The sequence below is a fragment of the Sinocyclocheilus anshuiensis genome, unplaced genomic scaffold, assembly GCF_001515605.1.
Source record: "Sinocyclocheilus anshuiensis isolate Anshui unplaced genomic scaffold, SAMN03320099.WGS_v1.1 scaffold221, whole genome shotgun sequence".
NCBI classification, from domain to species: domain Eukaryota; kingdom Metazoa; phylum Chordata; class Actinopteri; order Cypriniformes; family Cyprinidae; genus Sinocyclocheilus; species Sinocyclocheilus anshuiensis.
Window position 1 is genome coordinate 147,490 of NW_015539820.1, and position 19,390 is coordinate 166,879.

Below are 19,390 nucleotides of genomic sequence, written 5' to 3' on the forward strand. Positions count from 1 at the left end.
AAACATTAAAAATCAATGTAATAAGACATTGCTGGAAGTATTTTGGTTCAGTGCGGTGCAGTTTTTATTTCAAGACCTTTGCGGACAGTCTGGCTGTCTCCCAGATTTTGGGATATAAACACACAGTAAAAAATTAAATTTGTGGAGTATGTTTTACAAGAAAATACTACTTCAGTTTTTCTACTTAAAAATTTAATGTTTAATTCAATGTTTTACTTGCCATTTTCTTGTAATTATTTGTGAAATTTGCAACACATTTTTCAGTGCTTTCAATTAACCCCCTATTAAAAATGATGTCTATATTTAACTCACCCTCATGTCATTCTAAACCTGGATGAGTTTCTGTCTTTCATGCATCACAGTTTTAAAGAATCTTCACAAATCTTGTTTCCATTTCCTTCTTTTCTAGTTGATAGTGTCTGACAACCTCCAAAAAGAATGGATTTTACAAATTCTCCATTGAACAATAATAACATTATACAGGATTTGGAACATAATGAGGTTGAGTAAACAATGAGAGATTTTTAATTTGTGATTGAATTCCTCTAATTAATGACAGTTATCCACTATTTTTATTTTAATGAAGATTATCTAAAAGCATAATTTAATCATATATCAAAATCACTATTGGCACAATGATAGTTCTGGTCCTGATACTGATTAGACAGTAATTGGACAATAATTTGTAGTTATATTAAAATACACAATATAGACTGAGCATCATACCAAACATGTCCTTTAGCTGTTATTATTAACAAGATTGCTAAACAATTATGTTATGACAAGTTAGGGTTGTTCTTAGATATGATGTGCACTGAAATGCTAAAATTCACTTAAATGTAATATATATACAGTTATTTTTGGAAAAAGGAGGCAACAGCAACATCATTAAAGATACCAATGTCCAATAAATAGTTCAATATATTAATATAATGAGAGGAATACATGGAATGAGTGGAATAAACAATTCTTCAACTATTAGTTCATTAGTAACAGTTCTTAACTGTGTTTACATTTGCCAAACAATGTAGCAACATTGTGCATTAATATATAATATGTGTTTACAGGTGTGTGTGTGTGTGTGTGTGTTTGTGATGTGTATAGTTACATGGGTTTAGTTACATGGGTACTACAATGTGAACATGGTTTATGAGGACACTTCCTGTGTGCCTGTAAACCATGGCTTAAAAAACAAAACAAAACATACTAATGGTAAACAAGTTACTTTCACCAGCTGAAATCAGTGAAGCTCAAGGCGTTAGCATCATGTCTTTTGCGCTGAGAGAATATTGTATTTGTTGTCTGCCACCAAACTTGACACATCACAGGTGGTGCTACAGATGTTCCACACACCCACAAAGTTTGCTCCTCCTGTCAAACTCCAGTTCCCTAATGAGACACTGTCACCCAGAGGGAGTGTGGGTCATACACAGAGAGAGAGAGAGAGAACGACACAAGGTGATAACACCAGAGTGAGGGCAATTAGAGTCGTGTGTTTTCATGACAGAGTTGAATTTGATCACAGTCACGAGGACTTACGTCATGAAACACATCAGCTTTCAAATGCTAGCAGTGTCCAAAATCACTTCTGAACCCTTGTGAAAATGAACTACACTTTAGCATAGTTTTAAAAAGTATACGGTCACACTTTAGTTTGGGCACCAATTCTCACTATTAACTATTAACTACTAATGTGCTGCTTATTAATAGTTAGAAAGGTAGTTGTTAAGTTTAGGTATTGGGTAGGATTAAAGAGTCTAGAATACTGTGATGCAGAATAAAACATTAATATGTGCTTTATAAGTACTAATAAACAGCCAATATTCTAGTAATATGCATGCTAATAAGCAACTGCACTGTTAAAATTTGCCAGGAATTTACAGGATTAAAGAGTTTTTTTTTTTTTTTACAATAAACTACTGTAGTCAGAAATGTACTGTGAAATCAATGCATGCTGGATAATTTTCTTACAAATGACTGTGAATGAACAGCAGAATCATGCTAACATCACACTCGTTTTACACAATCTGCTTTTATCTGTGCCACTCTGAGAAATGTAGTTGTTTACTACTGTAATTGTTTTGAAGTCACCATAATGGTGATTAGTGATCCTGTTTGTTTGGGCTCTTTGACCTTGCATATTCATATTCAAATTTCTGATCTAGTCATGTCAGAAGTCTGACAAATGAAAACATTTGTCAAAATGATAAGCTAGAATATGAAATAAGTTAATTGCCTGACTTTAAGTTAGTCAAAGTATTTTTTGCATGAACATACATATTTTATTTTAATGCCACAGCATGATCTATTCATGCTGCATTGCATGGGTGCCTTCATATACATATGCACTGTAGAAACACAGTATGATGCTGTTTGTTTACAAGAAATTTCTGAGAGGGCAGTTCGATACAAGAGAAGTCCTACTGTGAAATTACTGTGAAAGTAATGCAATTATTAACCTGGAATACACTGTGATTGTAACAGTGTAGATAATAGTGAGAACTGGTCCTTACAATAAAGTGTTACCAAAACTGCGTATTATGCAAGTAGTATACTACACTGAAGTGCAAACTAAATGCAATATGTTCATACATGACTGGTAGCTGCAATTAAATGAAAATGTATTACTGTTTAAATTTATATTAAATCCTATTTAGCAGAACATCAGAGTGTTTTTGACTCACTTAAATAGGACTTAAGTACATCTTAAATGTCATTTCATAATTTCACTTTGAAATATGGTTAAAATGTACTGCTGAATGTACTGACAAGCATTTATGGTAAACTAAAGCATATGTTGTCATTTCTGTTGAAACTTCTATGTCATGTATTTAAATTTTTGCAATTACACATTTGTAATGATGAAGTTACAATGTAATATGTTTAAATTATATTAACCTTAAAACGTACTTTAATCCAAAACTTTAAATTTGACACTAATTTAAAGCAAACTTTTTTCCCAAAGTGTACCTAAGTGTGTTAAGAAACATTGCCAAAGAAAGTAAACTGTCGCTAAGCACACTTAAGTGGACATTTACTTAATTAATATTATATTATCTGCAAGTATATGTTTTAAAAAATATGCTTTTAAAATTTGAAGCACACTAAAAGTGTACCTTCATTATAATTATGTGCACTTCTAAACTGTGCATATACTGTATTTGCAGTTAGCTACTTTTTGTTAGTTTCTCATATTGTACCTTTTTAAAAAGACTACAGTACCTTAGATGTACAGTAAACTACTGTAAAATGAGTAGTTTGTAGCCAGTTGTACTGTTGAGTAGCTAGTTGAAGTATCCTCCCCAACTCTAATGTCGTGATTATTGTTGGTGTTGTTTGTTGTTATTTAAATATATTGTATACACAGAAACTAATTCAAATGAACATTAAACATAGCATTAAACAATGATGAGCTTTTGAATGCTACATCATTGGAATGTTCCATGCTAAGCTGAATCCAGACAAACTGTCACACCTGTCTTCCACACTTCCATGGCACAGCAACCCTGTGCTTATCAGCCCCCATTCCATGCCTGGTTTCCATGGCAACAGTAATAAGAAGTGAAGAGGCTTCTCAGCTCCCTAACCACCCGGCTCTTGCTTTTAAAAGCCAGAATATTCTTGCAACACCACCACCAGCACTGGAAACGGTGAAATGTTGAGCTAATGTTTTACAGTGGGTGCGCTGGTTGAGATGCCTGCTATTATGTTGTCTACTTTTCCAGCCACATTTGCAGATCTCTGTGAGGTTTCCAGGTGAATGGACAGTCAGTCATACTGTTCTCTGTGATTAGGCGTGGGTAGATTAAAAAAAGGTCATTCACATAAGAACTAAAAGCTCCATAAAAACACTAAGCATTATTTATCATCCAAAGAAGCACAATCTGGTCTTCCAATGGTTTTAAAGTGACATACAGTACAGGTAAACGCATCAATTGATGCATTATATTGCTGTATCCAACAACTAGCCTAATTCAACTATTTCCACAAAGAGGGTGCAAAACTCTTAAAAAAAGAAAAGTTAGTCAGTAGATGCTAGACATTAGGTGGGCTTAAAACTAGTAGTTTGTATTGCTGTTTTTTTTTTTTTTTTTTTTTTTTTTTTATATAAATGTTTTAGTGTGTCATTTCATGTGCAAACATTTATTTCTGCTGTAACTTCGCTGTAGTAAGGTGAAATTTGTTTACTTGAAAATGTAATCCCAACTTGGAAAGTGTTTTTAATACCATTTTTGCCATAAAATAACACCAAAATGCAATTCAATTATGCTCAACTACCTCAATAAACATAAATGATTACAATAACCCAAGACAATATGGTTACAATTGACTAGATGGTCTCTAGATGGCTCCCAGCACATGATGACTGCCATGGGCTATGGAATAAAAAAACATTTCTCATAAATCCCAAAAATTATTATCTTAATTGCTGGCAACATGATGAGGGATATTACATTTTCACAAGCATATTGCTCCTAACTTGTTTGATGACTGTATATTATGTATCCATAGAGAGTCATTTTTCACATTTCTTCATTTGAAGGACCCCAGGAGTCTCACAAATTAATTAAAAAATGATTTGTCCTGTTCTATGTTTTTTTTTCTACTTTTTCTGCTTTTACCTTCACCATAGTTTAGAATATATGACTGTGGTTACACTTGTCTGTTTGTTATGGGTTAGATTTAGAGATAGAAGATTGATTATTTCTATAATATAAACTTTTTTTTTTTCCATTTATGCATGACTGACAGATATGCATTGGATTAAGTTTAAATTATTTTATGATAAAACTGTGTAATCCAAATGGATGAAAATTTTATTTGCAATTCAAATATATAAATCCTAAATTTAGGCCTAAAATGTAGACATTTTAATATAGGTTTTCGGTAACACTTTATTTTAGGGTCTCTTAACTAGTTGCTTATTAGCATGCATATTACTAGAATATTAGCCATTTATTAGTACTAATTAAGCACATATTAATGCCTTATTCTACCCAATACCTAAACTTAACAATTACCTTACTAACTATTAATAAGCAGCAAATTAGGAATTTATTGAGGGAAAAGTCGTAGTTAATAGTGAATAAGTGTTCCCTATTCGAAGTGTTACCCTGTTTTCTTATGTTTCTGTGTTAACAAAGATGTATACTGTATATAAAATCATAGGTATTCATTAAGAAATTGTCTTAACAGGAGTTGCAACATTAGGTTAATTCAAGGACATTTATATTTTTAATCAAAGTTAAATGCTAAATTTGTCAATATTTAAATAAATATTTGATCTGACAGTACTATGACATACATATTTTATATATGATATGACTTATTATTATTATTATTATTATTATTATTATTATTATTATTATTATTATTATTATTATTATTATTATTATTATTATTATTATTATTATTATTATTATTATTATTATTATTATTATTATTATTATTATTATTATTATTGGAGGCACCCCAACACTGCACGTTTTGCATGTCTCCTTAATAAAACACCCTCCCATTACAATCAGTAAAAGAGCTCATACCAAAACACGTGCCCAGCTCCCAGATCCGTCTCTCGCTGTCTTTTATAGTCAGAGTGTATGTGTGTGGGAAGAGAAATGCATGTTGCCCTTGACCTTCTGATGCTCATCTGCTAGTGTCACCTCAGCATCCACTGTTTTATGCTAAATGTTAAGATGTAGGAGTTAGCGTCAATGTTAGCCTGTAGCTAAGAGTTCCTCCATTCCCTTTAATGTTTACCTCGTGTGTAGGTCCCCAGACAGGACTGTGGTCTCTTAGTAGATGTGAGACATACGAGAATGAGCAAGCGAGAGTGGGTGGACGTCCGAAAGAGTGTGTGTGGGCAGCACTCACCACAAATTACATATTCAGTCAACCACCGCAAGGCAAATTTGTCATCAAAACGTAAAATGTCAACCCTGAAGATCAATGGGCCTGTCGATAAATGTGAGCTAGCGTTACTGTACAGGCGTGTCAGGTTACAGAAACTGTACAAATACGATTCAGGCATGAGTAATGGTGCTCCCCTTGCTAAATAAAACACCTTAAACCAGCTTAGCCTTGTGATTATCCTTTAACATTCTCTTTAAAATAGTACTAGTACTATTAATAATATACATGATTTAAAAATCTTTAAAGAATGTAATGTTATTATAGTTTAAATTTATATTAAATGTAGAATAGGCAGTTTTTGTGCTACTAGTGTCATTCAGCAGAACTACTAAAAGGTCCAACATATTAGGAATACTTTTAAATTGAAGTTTAGCTTACCTGTCGAGAAGAAACTCTGCAAGTTCGTCGTATCGACTGAAACCCAAACATTCCATCAAATTCCTCCATCTTGTAAAAACACTGCCAATGTTTACCCTTGTTTAACCCCGGTTGTCACTTTAACATTTAGTACAAATAATAATTTACAACACTAAAAGTTACATTTTGTAATGTCTATTCTTTTAAATTGACTTATCTTTGCTAATGTTAATATCTTTATTTGGATTCTTGGCAGCAAAGTACCTTTGAAAAACTACTGGGGGGAAAAACAGAAACATGGCTATAGAAAGTTCAAGACAGATGTCTTTAGTGTAAATTGAGTGTGTTTCCATGCATAGTCGTAGATTCACTGGGCCTCATTTATCAATCTAACGTAGAAACGAGCGCAGATCTGTGCACACAAATCAACTTACGACAGAGTTCACGTGTGATTCATGAAACATTCGTATGCCGCCAATCACATTGTACGAATGATCGTATGTTGATAAATGTGGCGGCTGAAAACAATCATCATTTGTATATCACGCCCCTAAAAACAGCCCGGTTTAGAAGCCTCGTCCCTAGAGTTTACGACACGGAGAAACGAAACCCGGCCAAAAAGAGGAAGTAATCTCGTGAAAATTGATCTTACTCTAAAAACACCCGTTAACCTTGTAACTGCAAACAATTACATATTTTTTTATGTATATTAAATAGCAGTAAATATAAGGAAACCTTTACAAACATTATTTAGCCTATTTAGTTCCTTTCAGTCCCAACATATCCTTTACATTTAACAATATTACAGAACAAGAATGACAAAATAAGCATCTATAAAATTATATATTAAACTACAATAGAAAAAAAATTGGCATTTATTATAAGCTAAACAGCACACAAAAGTCAAGCAAAGCTGAAACGGCATTGGGCTCACGAGCCTCTCTCATTCGACAAGAATCCAAATGTTTCCATTTTTGCCATATTTGTAACATTTGGTTGTTAAACTGTTATTTATTATGTAGTCTAAACATGGCTTTATCCTTCGCTCATTCCAATATCCGCGTAAAATCCTTCAAATGCATAAAAATGTTTGTTTGGCCTTTTAAACTTTTGACCTTTTAAAATAAAGTGTAACTTTTCTATTTGGTTGACTGCATTTTAATTTGATGATGAATAGCTGAAATGTCAAGCAACGCTAGAACTAATGTTGTTTGTGTGCATGTGAGGCACCTGCACAATCAGATGGGTTTAATAAAATAAAATATAAAGAAATAAAATGCATTAAGAGTGTCACAAAAATGAGCGTAGCCAATAGGTTACTTGTCGAACAGTTTTTTTTTTTCTTTTGTTAAGAGAAATATATTTTGTGTAGTCCTATTTATTTTATTCCTTTTATAGACTTAATTTCTGTTTTTCTGTGTTCAGAGAAATGCTGCAGGTGCATGATGCAACGATGTGTGAATCCTCATGGTCTGTTGTTGCTATTGTGCATATAAAGCCCTGAAAAGAAATGTATTCTAATCTTACTGGTTAACGATCGACTAATGAGCTTCGGTTGTCGGTCAGGAAAATAATCTAAATGAACAAAATGCTGTTATTATACAATTCTTCACCAGATTTACTGTGCTGCACGCAAGTCAGGTAACTCAAAAACTTGCGTACACGAACTGAGACCAGACGTGAGATTTGATCATAGCCACCACTCACGTCCATATTGATCAATTCCAAGTTTTGCGTAGAAATGAGTGTACGCCTAATTTTCGGTCGTACGTTTGTTTCGTAAATGAGGCCCATTATGCTTAAAGGAGAAATGTGTAAATGCCTCAAGCAGTGTTCTTTTACTGAAGAAAGTTCATAAACAGTTTAAAGTCAACATGAAACAACTTTCCTAACCAATTGTGCTTATGTAATGTGATGAATGTCTGGGTGAAACAGAATATTCAACAAGGAAAAAAAAAAAGTTTGATTCTATCCATTGGGAATTTATTGGGCCAACAAACCAAGACACTGTTTGACCTTATTTCAGAGAACAGATTTTCTTGTAGTACCTATTTTCACTCCTGCTCAACCTGCTTAGAAAAGTTCAATATAATGACTCAGTTTGCAGATGCATGATACTCAAAGGTGAATTATTGTAGGACAGCTGAGAAGAATATACTATCGATTCCCCTGTTTCATCGTGATCCACTGAAGTGTAGAATATTGGCGTTGTTGCCAGAGGAAAAAAAATAGATTTGATTACCGAAAAATATTTTGAGAACATCAAAGCTGCAAACATTCATGTAAAATCATATAATAGTATAAAATCAGACTGTGTTGCACATCAGTGATACACAGAAACATTTTGGTATGTAATTTTTTTTAGATGCAAAAATGATTAAAGAAATTGCTGAGAATTATTTCACCCTCAGGCCATCCAAGATGTAGATGACTTTTTTTTTTACATCTTTTGCTCACCAATGGATTGTCTGCAGTGAATGGGTGCCGTCAGAATGAGTGTCCAAACAGCTGATAAAAACATCACAATAATCCACAAGTAATCCACATGACTCAATTAACTTCTCATCTGAATTAGGAGAGCCATAAGCACAGATCAAGCACCGTTTACAAGCCCAAACAGTCCAAAACAGTTCTGAACAAATATGTGGGTGGATTATGATGTGACAGGACAACAGGGAATGGACTTTTTCACTGGAGAATGCAATATTAAGGATTACGGACTAGTATTTTAGCAAGACCCTGTTGAAAAAAACCAGCATATGCTGGTTAGGTATCTGTGACCAGCTAAGGACCAGCTTAAACCAGCTCATGACCAGATAAGCACCATCTTAAACCTGGCCCTAAACTGGTCCTGAGCAGGATATAGTTGCTTAGGACCAACACATGACCAGCTAAGAACGCCCTGCAAACATGTCCTTGCGGGGCCCATGCTGGCTTTTTGCGGGCACAGTGGGCTAGGGCCAGCCCACACCAAACCTAAACAGGCCCGGTGCGGGCTTACCCAGGTGAGGCCCACAGCTTTGGGCTCACCGCAGGCTCTCTGTGAGCAGCCCACACTATGGGACTGCCCACATTAATCCAATGACAGCCCACACCAAACCTAAACAGACAAACAAACCTAAACCGGTGCGGGCTTGCCCAGGGGAGGCCCACAGCTTTGGGCTCACCGCAGGCTCTCTGTGAGCAGCCTACACTATGGGACTGGCCACTTTAATCCCATGATGGCCCAGTGTGGGCCAGACATGAGCCTGTTCAGAAGAATTTTGTGGGCAGTTTTCTTCCTTACCACTAGGGATGCTAGGGTGTTTTAGGTTTCCTTAAGTAAAGCCATGTGGTAGAGAGAGTTAGCAATAGCAAGCAGCAGTAGCCAGCATGGCTCACCTGCTGAACACATTGTGCTGTGTCATTTCAAGCCCAGTCTAAATTAGTTTTTTTTTTTTCTATTTAAAAGTGTACATTGCTGATGTTTTTTGCAGAGATAGTACATGTATGTATGACCTATGTTTGGATTGATGCTAAGAGTTTAAGACAGTGTATTTGTATGCATTTTAGAAGGACTCTTTATTGGTGAGGACACCACATCATGGTCCAGTTTGAATATGGATTTAAAGTTATGGTTCAGTTGTGTTTGATCAGGACCAGGTTCCTATCAGATTCTAGCGCCAGCCTGCCTGAAGTAAGCCTAACCAACCAACTCCACAGTTTGAACAGCTTGCAACATTAACACAAAAGAACACTTATTGATTATCCCAACTCAGGAAGGAGATTCTCAATTTTGGGGCAAGTAACCAAGATTAATGGTCAAAGAGACGCACAGCATGACCATCACATGTAAATCCATGATATAAATCACGAGCTAAAGACTTCCTCGGATTGACTTCTTCCACCTAGACGACAAGAACCAGACTGAGATTCCTTCTAGACCCTTTTGACCTTTTGTTCCTCACAGAACACGTCCTCACATTCACAGAACGACACAGAGACTATCTTTTACATGACTAAATGCATCAGATCAATCAAAATGATGCTAAAAGGACTTATGAACAAATATAATTCCACTGCATGATGACTGTAAATTTTGTTCCTCACAAAGCACATCCTCACGTTCACAGAACGACACAGAGACTGTCTTTTACAGATGTAGATGCACCAAAATTATCTCAAAAGGACTTATAAATGAATATCAATCCATTGCTTAACTCCATATCATGTATGTAACCCACACATTTGACATGTTCTAATCACTCATTGCGTATGTCATTTTGAATAACTATTGAATAGTTTATAGTCATGTTTACTATGTATGAGTTTGAAAATTCATGCTTTAAACGTTTATATCAATCAATACTATGTAAAATGTATTGCAGGTGCATCTCAATAGTCAAGACACCATTTGGGATGTGTCCAACAGCCAAGTTTAAAAACGCAGGACACCATCAAATACTGCTTTTAGCCACCACTTTTGCCACTACTGCTCTTAGCCATGTTATTTCGCCATCACTTTTTGACGCTACTTTTTAGCGCTCCTTGAGCGTGCTCTGGCTTACATGCCAGCTGCTCCTCTAAAGCCATGAGGAGATATGCCATCTAGTCTCGTCACTTTTCTTTCTGGCTTCTACTTTAATTTATTTTATTTTCTGTTGAGAGTTTTGTGTTGTGAGTTAAGTTTTGCCACAAAGCTGTGTCTCAGAATCCAACTCCAACTGTGCTCACATCAAAACTTCAACCAGCCCACAACTCCGCATCTTCAGCCAACGCCCAACCATTGGCTTCCCAAGACATCGCTTTGAGCAACTACTGAACTTCCAGCCAATCAGCAACCTTGGAAAACCCCTTTCTGCAATGATGACAACAAAGGGAACCCCCTACACAGGCAATGCAAGTACCTCCAGATTCTAGCTGAACTGGTGCATTTAATATAAAGTTTAGCAGCCTCATTTAGAAACTCAATACGAGGGTTAATTAAATGATTGATGGTTGTTCAGGTCTAAGCAATCCCTGCAAACAAGCCTGCACTGGCCCTTTACAGGCCCACTTAGGGCTAGCCTAAGGGCCCCCAACAGGCTTCCCGCGCAGGGCCCCTGAGAATTTGCTCATTGTCAAAACGTTGGCCCCTTAGTGCTGGCCCTGCACGGGCAGCCCTCACTTAGCCCCCAGGAAGTCCTCACTATGCCCACAAAGGGCCCGCACTATTAATCTACAACAATACATCTGTTTCACTTTAAATATTTTTCAGCTACTATAACTTAAGTCTTTGGGGAAAAACAGTTATTATACATCTGAAATGGATGCAGTCACCACATAGGCTAACTAATGTTTATATCAGGGGTGCCCAACCCTGTTCCTGGAGATCAACCTTCCTGCAGAGTCCAGCTCCAACCCTGATCAAACACACCTGTCTGTAATTATCAAGTGCTCCTTCAGATCCTAATTAGCTGGTTCAGTTGTGTTTGATCAGGGTTGGAGCTGAACTCTGCAGGAAGGTAGATCTCCAGGAACAAGGTTGGGCACCCCTGGTCTATATTGTCAAAAATGTAAAGTAGTCAAAGGGAATTCAAATCAGTTATTAAATACAAAATAGAAAACATTAAATTCAGGTTAATACAGCTACATATAGCCAACAATGTAAATAAACAAAAGTACAAAAAAAAAGAAAGCAAACAAAGCAATGTAAGATTGTAGGATTTCGTCATGTGAAAGTTGATGTGTGCGAAAGTCTTATCTGTAGTACATCAACACTGTCCGTAGCTGATGTTGACTGATTGCAAATGAATAATACAACCTCTTGTAATGCAACACACCACAGCTCTCAAACACCAGACTCTTCCTAACCAGGAACAGTCAAAAATAGTCCAGACTATGGTCTCACGTCGAAAATAACTTTAAATCCATATTCAAACTGGACCATGATGTGGTGTCCTCACCAATAAAGAGTACTTCTAAAATGCATACAAATACACTGTCTTAAACTCTTAGCATCAATCCAAACATAGGCCATACATACAAGTAACATCTCTGCAAAAAAACATCAGCAATGTACACTTTTACATAGAAGAAGAAAAAAAAAGTCTCCTTTAGACTGGGCTTCAAATGACACATTTCCCAACCAGGACGCAGCACAGTGTGTTCAGCAGGTGAGCCATACTGGCTACTGCTGCTTGCTATTGCTAACTCCTTCTACCCACATGGCTTTACTTAAGGAAACTTAAAACACACTAGCACCCCTAGTGGTAAGGAAGAAAACTGCCCACAAGCATGCTCAAGTTTGATTCAGGTTAGAATTAAGCTCTGCAGGAAAGTGGATCACCTGAGCCAGATTTGAGGATTCCTGGCCTATATGAAACAACAGGTTCTGAAAAGGTCTCTTTTGGTTTGAGCCATTCCACTTCAATTGAGTGGCTAAAGAATGGCCAGTCAATGTTGTTTATATTCTCCTAGTTACATTACAGGGCTGCATACACAAAACCTGCATGGGCCCAAAGGATATAAAAGTTGCTCTGGTCCCGAACGGGCTGGCCCACACTGGGCCATCATGGGATTAATGTGGACAGTCCGCTAGTGTGGCCTGCTCACAGAGAGCCTGCTGTGAGCCCAAAGCTGTGGGCCTCACCTGGGCAAGCCCACACTGGACCTGTTTAGGTTTGGTGTGGGCTGGCACTAGCCCACTGTGCCCGCAAAAAGCCAGCAGGGACATGTTTGCAGGGACGTAAGCCAGCATGGGCCCCGCAAGGACATGTTTGCAGGGATTGCACATATTGCTATAAACTTGGGATTTCACATGTTCTTACTGAATGAGTCTTAAACTCATTCTTTCCTCACTTTCTCTCTTTCTGTGAGTGCATGTGTTTGTGTTAGATTAGTTTCTATGTCTTAGATTTATTCAATAAAGTCTTATTTATATAAAAAAGAGAAGTATCTTGTGTTTTGTGCTTACAAGTTAATGTCTTAAATTGCCGATCTTGTTACTGTGCTAATTAATAGTGTTTTCACTACATTTTGGATTTTAATATCCATGCAGAGTTGATGTTATATGGCTCGTTCAGTGAATCGCTGGCCGACTCAGTGATCAGCCGTAAAACAGTGATTCTGTCCAAATGCCCTATAAAATCAAAAATAATTCCCTTTGAGTTAAACTGACCTGTTTCCCTTACAAAGGGGAAGCAAAAGTTTGATGTTAAAAATGTCTTAATGATGGATTTGTTTCTTAGAAACATGCAGATTTTGGCTTCACAATAAATTAACTGATGGACTGGAGAGGTGTGGATTATTGTGATGCTCTTATCAGCTGTTTGGACTCTCATTCTGACAGCACCCATTCACTGCAGAGAATCCATTCATGAGCAAGTGATGGAATGCTGCATTTCTCCAAATCTGTTCCTATGAAGAAACAAACTCCTCTACATCATGAATGGCCTGAGGGTGAGTACATTTTCAGCCGATTTTCATTTCTGGGTTAGCTATTCCTTTAATATACAAAGACAACAAACGTAAGTCGTTGGTAGAATCTCCATACTGACCCACAGTTACATGCCTGTTGTACAGTCTTTCTCATTGGACTGTTAAACTGTAAAACCTTTAAATGAGCCATCTGTTATGTCATTGGGCTTAAATGCCCAACATTGCAAAATCCAATAAATTAGAAGATTTCTTAATTAGGCATGACTGACAGCCACCATAACCAGGCACAATCCCTTATAAGTGATGCATGACTAATGCATGTCAGCAGGGAGGACCACTGCGATAGCAGAGGCTCTCATCTGAGAAATCACACCACACAATAACAATGATGTCTGCTCCCAGGGTGCTTAACTAGATGTCCTGTCAACAGGCAAGAAAATTCATATCCTAACACTTCCCTGCTGATGGGCCTTTCGGTTGTCTGAGAGCGTGTTTGGGTAAACAGATGTATGAGCAGACTGCTCTGCTAAATCATCATCGTCCACAAATTAGCCCAAAGTAAATGTGAGCCATAAATATTTTCTGGAAGCAGGATTTAATGTGGTAAAAATGAGTTAATTTATTATAAAACAGATGAAACATATATAGGGAGAATTCACTAAGAATAAATTGCATCCACTAATAGTGTAATTTATTTGCATGTGATGTTTACATTAATTAGCATGCACCCCAATAATTACACCCATCATGCAAATTAGGTAACAACTCAAACACATCACACAATGCTACTGACCATCTTGAATTTACATATGCATGGAGTAACACTACCAGAGTGACCAGACGTTGTCGTTTTCTGGGACAGTCCAGTTTTTGGTGTCCTGTCTCCTGTGTATTATGGCACATTAAAACACCACGCAAATACAATAAAAAAAAAATGGTGGTTACCAGCACAATGGTGTAGTGATTATTTTCACCAACAGAGAGGGCTGTAAATTACATTGATTACTTACATAGCTGCACTGTGATACTTTAAGCCTTTTATAGACTGTGAGACTGCAGTGATCTTATAAGATCATTACAAATCACACTGTTCAACATGGATCTAATAAACTTTGGTACGACATGTACGCAGAGTGTACGATGATGAGACCTAGTGACTTATAAACTATGACGCAAGTTACTATTGAAGAATAAAACATCATCAGCATGCACTAGTGGTAAACAAAAAGAGCATGACGAATCACAGTTTGGATATTGTATTTTTATGTGTGGTGAAAAAAAGAGGAAGCTGCGAAAGAGTAAGGGAAAATAGTTTGAGGTAAGCAGTTTTAGCTTTTAGTGCCATGTCACATTGATCAACATGCCATTTCATGTTGCATTTTTATTGGTTGGTTAGTAGACGTAGGTCGTAGCAGCAAACACACTGCTGATCATGCTGAATTTCTGACACTGTCAGAAAATTATCGTAGGCTATCTTTGGTCACAAGACCGTGACAACGGCCATCTTTGAACCTCTCTCACTGTATGACATAGGACCACCGATTAATCGCCACGATTGTTTCACAATGCCAAATTGTGCAGTTTGTCCTGGGCTTTAGCCACGAAGAACCTAGTGTGCGATTTCCAAACAATGTAAATATAAGCTGTTGTGAGTCAGTTACCCCTCCACCATGTTTAAAGTTTATGGCTTGCCCAATGAGGAAACTCATGTATCAAATGTAAAAGTTTCACTGTTGTACAAGTTGAAGTCGAATGTTGGAGCTGGGAACAATGTCACACCGGAGTTGACTGCCTTTCAGTACACAAGTCTGAAACCAAGATGGACGAGTCCATTGTTGGCAATACCAGTTGATAAAAAGAAAGAAAAACAGTATTTTATGCAGCTAATGTGGAAGTATCACGTCCACAGATAGAGATTGGATAGTACTGTGTGCAGTTTATTCAGACAGACAAATAAAAGTGTTGATAATCAATACATTACTACTGTTTCACTTATGTTTATGCACTGACCAGCCATTTTCAGGGTTGTTGCAGTTCCTCTGAGTTTCCTCTGACCCGAGGTCTTGAAAAGTTCCTACTAGATGCTCTGAATTTCCAACTTCTTGTCATGACTGTTTCCCAAATGAAGGAACTTTGTTGCACATTCATCGTTCAAACCATGTTGGTTAAAATTATCAATGATGTCAAGCAGGTGTTGGAGTAATAACATCTTAAAGAATGTCTCCTAAGTGATTGAGGTGTTTTGTTGTTGGATGTAATAATGAACATAGCAGTCGTCATTTACTCTCAACACCTGAGCCGCTGAAGACACAGTGGATTACCTTTGTTTTTGAAGGGAATGCGCCGATCCCCGATCTACCTTAATGCATTTATGTTCGTGCGAATCATTCGTGATCCAGCCTTACCTACAGAAGAAGTGAGTATAAGGGGTTTGTTATGAATCTTTGCAAATCGCTTTTCCTAATAATGTGCTAGTTAGCAGGTTTTGCGGCTAAATGCAGCTAAAGTAAACAGTCTCATGAGAACGGCTCGTCACCCCACAGAAGAGAGGGGCGGGGTGAGCAGAGCTCATTAGCATTTAAAGAAACATGCACTAAAATAGCTTTTTTGACAGGGTAAAAAGAGCGTTTTTTTACAATACCGTTGAGAAATTTTTATCCAAAGTATGTTATAGACTTTTCATTAAGACCCTAAAGAATCATATCAACTTGTAGAAAATGGGCATCCGATGACCCCTTTAAACGATCATTTAGAGATCAAATTGATGTCAGATTATTAGTGTAAATAAGGAACATTGCATCCGATGACTGCTTTGTTATTCTTGTTTAGGGTTACTATCAAAGGTCAAGAGCTGTAGTTCCAATCACACCACAAGGGACTTTAAGCAACAGCTGCTGATGGAATGGCAAATGGTGACCGGAAGTAAACTCTTAATTGCCATAGGCAAAGAACGCAAAAAAAAAAAACTTTTAAATAAAATGTTCTTAGCTGTTCTGTCTATGGCAAATAGCCATTTTCCTGTAGTAGATAGTGCAATGTCATGAAGTAGCAGTTAAAGTTGTGCATGCAGTCATGCGTCACTTCATGCACTCATCTGTTACACCTTTACATAGTGGAGGGTGAGGGGCTATCAGAGTCTGATGTTGGATAATAAAATAACCTTATATAATTCAGACTGTTGAGTACATAGTGCATAGAATAAGTGTATAGTGTATCATTTGCGACCTTGAACCCAGGCATTAGTCCTTGAACTGAAATCCATGAAATGGATGTGACAACTTTGTGGTGCTGTTTGTGAATATTTGTTGAAGCTATGGATTCAGAAACACCAAATCATTGAACTATGTTGATAACGATGAATGTTGCGACCATAGTTGTTTAACTTGCTTTTGGGAAACACATCTCTGGATGAGGGTAGCATACAGCATTCTTAATATGAGTCTAAAATGCAAAATAAAAAGCATAATTAGTGATAGTAAAGAGCCACTGCCAAAATCACAGACATAAAACACTTCCCTGCAAACATGTCCCTGCAGGGCCCATGCTGGCTTTTTGCGGGCACAGTGGGCTAGAGCCAGCCCACACCAAACCTAAACAGGCCCAGTGTGGGCTTGCCCAGGTGAGGCCCACAGCTTTGGGCTCACCGCAGGCTCTCTGTGAGCAGGCCACACTAGCGGACTGTCTACATTAATCCTATGATGGCCCAGTGTGGGCCAGCCCGTTTGGGCCCAGAGCAACTATTGTATCCTTTGGGCCCATGCAGGTTTTGTGTAGGCAGCCCTGTAATGTAACTAGGAGAATATAAACAACATTGACTTGCTGTTCTTTAGCCACTCAATTGAAGTGGAATGGCTCAAACCAAAAGAGACCATTTCAGAACCTGTTGTTTCATATATGACAGGGATCCTCAAATCTGGCTCACGAGATCCACTTTCCTGCAAAGTTTAGTTCTAACCTGAATCAAACACACCTGAGCATATCTTCAGAATCATTAAAAAATAACAGGTAGGTGAGTTTGATCAAAGTTGGAGCTAAACTTTGCAGGAAAGTGGATCTCACAAGCCATATTTGAGGTGTAACAGACACGAGCCTATTAATAAAAAATTTGTAGGTAGATTTCTTCCTTACTAAGTTGGAGCTAAACTTTGCAGGAAAGTGGATCTCACAAGCCATATTTGAGGTGTAACAGACACGAGCCTATTAATAAGAATTTTGTGGACAGTTTTCTTCCTTACCACTAGGGGTGCTAGGGTGTTTTATGCTTCCTTAAGTAAAGCCACGTGGTTAGAGGGAGTTAGCCAGTTATGGCATTTGAAGAGGAAATAGCAGTTTCAAACAAGGAGAAAGCCGAGATTATGGCTAAATCATTCGTAATGGTACATAGTTCAGAAAATGTGTCAGAAGAAGGGAGAAGGAGAAGATCAGTATCATTGAGTCAGAATCTTCATCAGTTAAATAGGAAGGAAGAAACTGAAAATGTATTGGATGATCCATTTACCTTAGCAGAGATGGTGAGAGCACTTAAAATAGCAAAGCCTACGTCTCCAGGAAAAGATCAAGTCTGTTGTTTAATGTTAAAGCAATTGGAGGAAAAGTCACTGTTGAAGCTGCTGGAGATGTATAATAAAATATGGGAGGAGGGAAAGTTACCAACTACCTGGAAAGAAGCAGTAGTGATTCCAATACGGAAACCTGGTAAAGATCCAACTAAACCTACTAGTTACAGACCAATAGCTCTTACTTCAAATGTATGTAAAATCATGGAAATGATGATAGCAGATAGATTGACCCATGACCTTGAAAAAAGAGGATTATTGGCTAACTGTCAGAGTGGCTTTAGGAAGGGAAGAAATACAATAGATTCTGTGGTAAGATTAGAGACTGAAGTAAGGAAGGCACAAGTGAATAAAGAGAATGTAATAGCAGTATTTTTTGACATAGAAAAGGCCTATGATATGATGTGGAAGGAGGGGTTACTGATCAAACTGAATAAGGTAGGGGTTGGAGGGAAGATGTTTAATTGGGTAAAGGATTTTCTTTTCGGAAGGAAAATACAAGTAAGAATTGAGACAGACATGTCAAATCAATACACAGCTGAAAATGGCACACCTCAAGGGAGTGTGATAAGTCCGTTACTCTTTATTATTATGATTAATGATGTATTTGAGAAAGTTCCAGAAGATATAGGAAGGTTGCTGTTTGCAGATGTTGGGGCATTGTGGAAAATAGGAAGGAATATGGAATTTGCAAGCAGGAAAATACAGGAAGCAATTGATAAAGTGGTTGAGTGGGGTTATGATTGGGGGTTTAGGTTTTCTATAGAAAAGACTCTAGGCAGGTTTACAAGGGCATAACAATTCACACCCCACTAAGGCAGTATTGCAGGAGAGTTGGGAGAATGGGAAATGTTGTAGTTACAGAATTAGAAGTGTTTCATTTGAGGATAAGTTCTACGGTAGTTTAACCAGATATTGCTCAATGGAAGCTATTCTGGCCTGAGTTTGGTTTGTGCTAGAGGAAAAAAGGAAGGCAAAGGAGGATATTAATTTGGAAAGAGAATTGGGTACTGGAAAAATATAATGAATATATACAGATTTATACAGATGGTGCTAAGAACCCCGAGACAGAAGTAACAGGATTGCGGGTGGTGTTACCAGATAGAGGTATAGGAGTAAATAGAAGAACATCTCGTAAGTTAGGGGTTTACACAGTGGAAATGCTG

The 19,390-nt window shown here is 37.3% G+C and overlaps 1 long non-coding RNA gene across 1 annotated transcript; it reads right to left on the reverse strand.

Moving 5' to 3' along the window:
* Positions 1-6,260: 6,260 nt before the first annotated feature.
* On the reverse strand, positions 6,261-15,481 carry LOC107684030 (uncharacterized). Its single transcript, XR_001633805.1, has 4 exons — positions 15,471-15,481; positions 15,271-15,277; positions 11,051-11,054; positions 6,261-6,360 (listed from the first exon to the last, which is right to left on the reverse strand). It is a non-coding gene; the product is annotated as an uncharacterized LOC107684030 (long non-coding RNA).
* Positions 15,482-19,390: the final 3,909 nt, after the last annotated feature.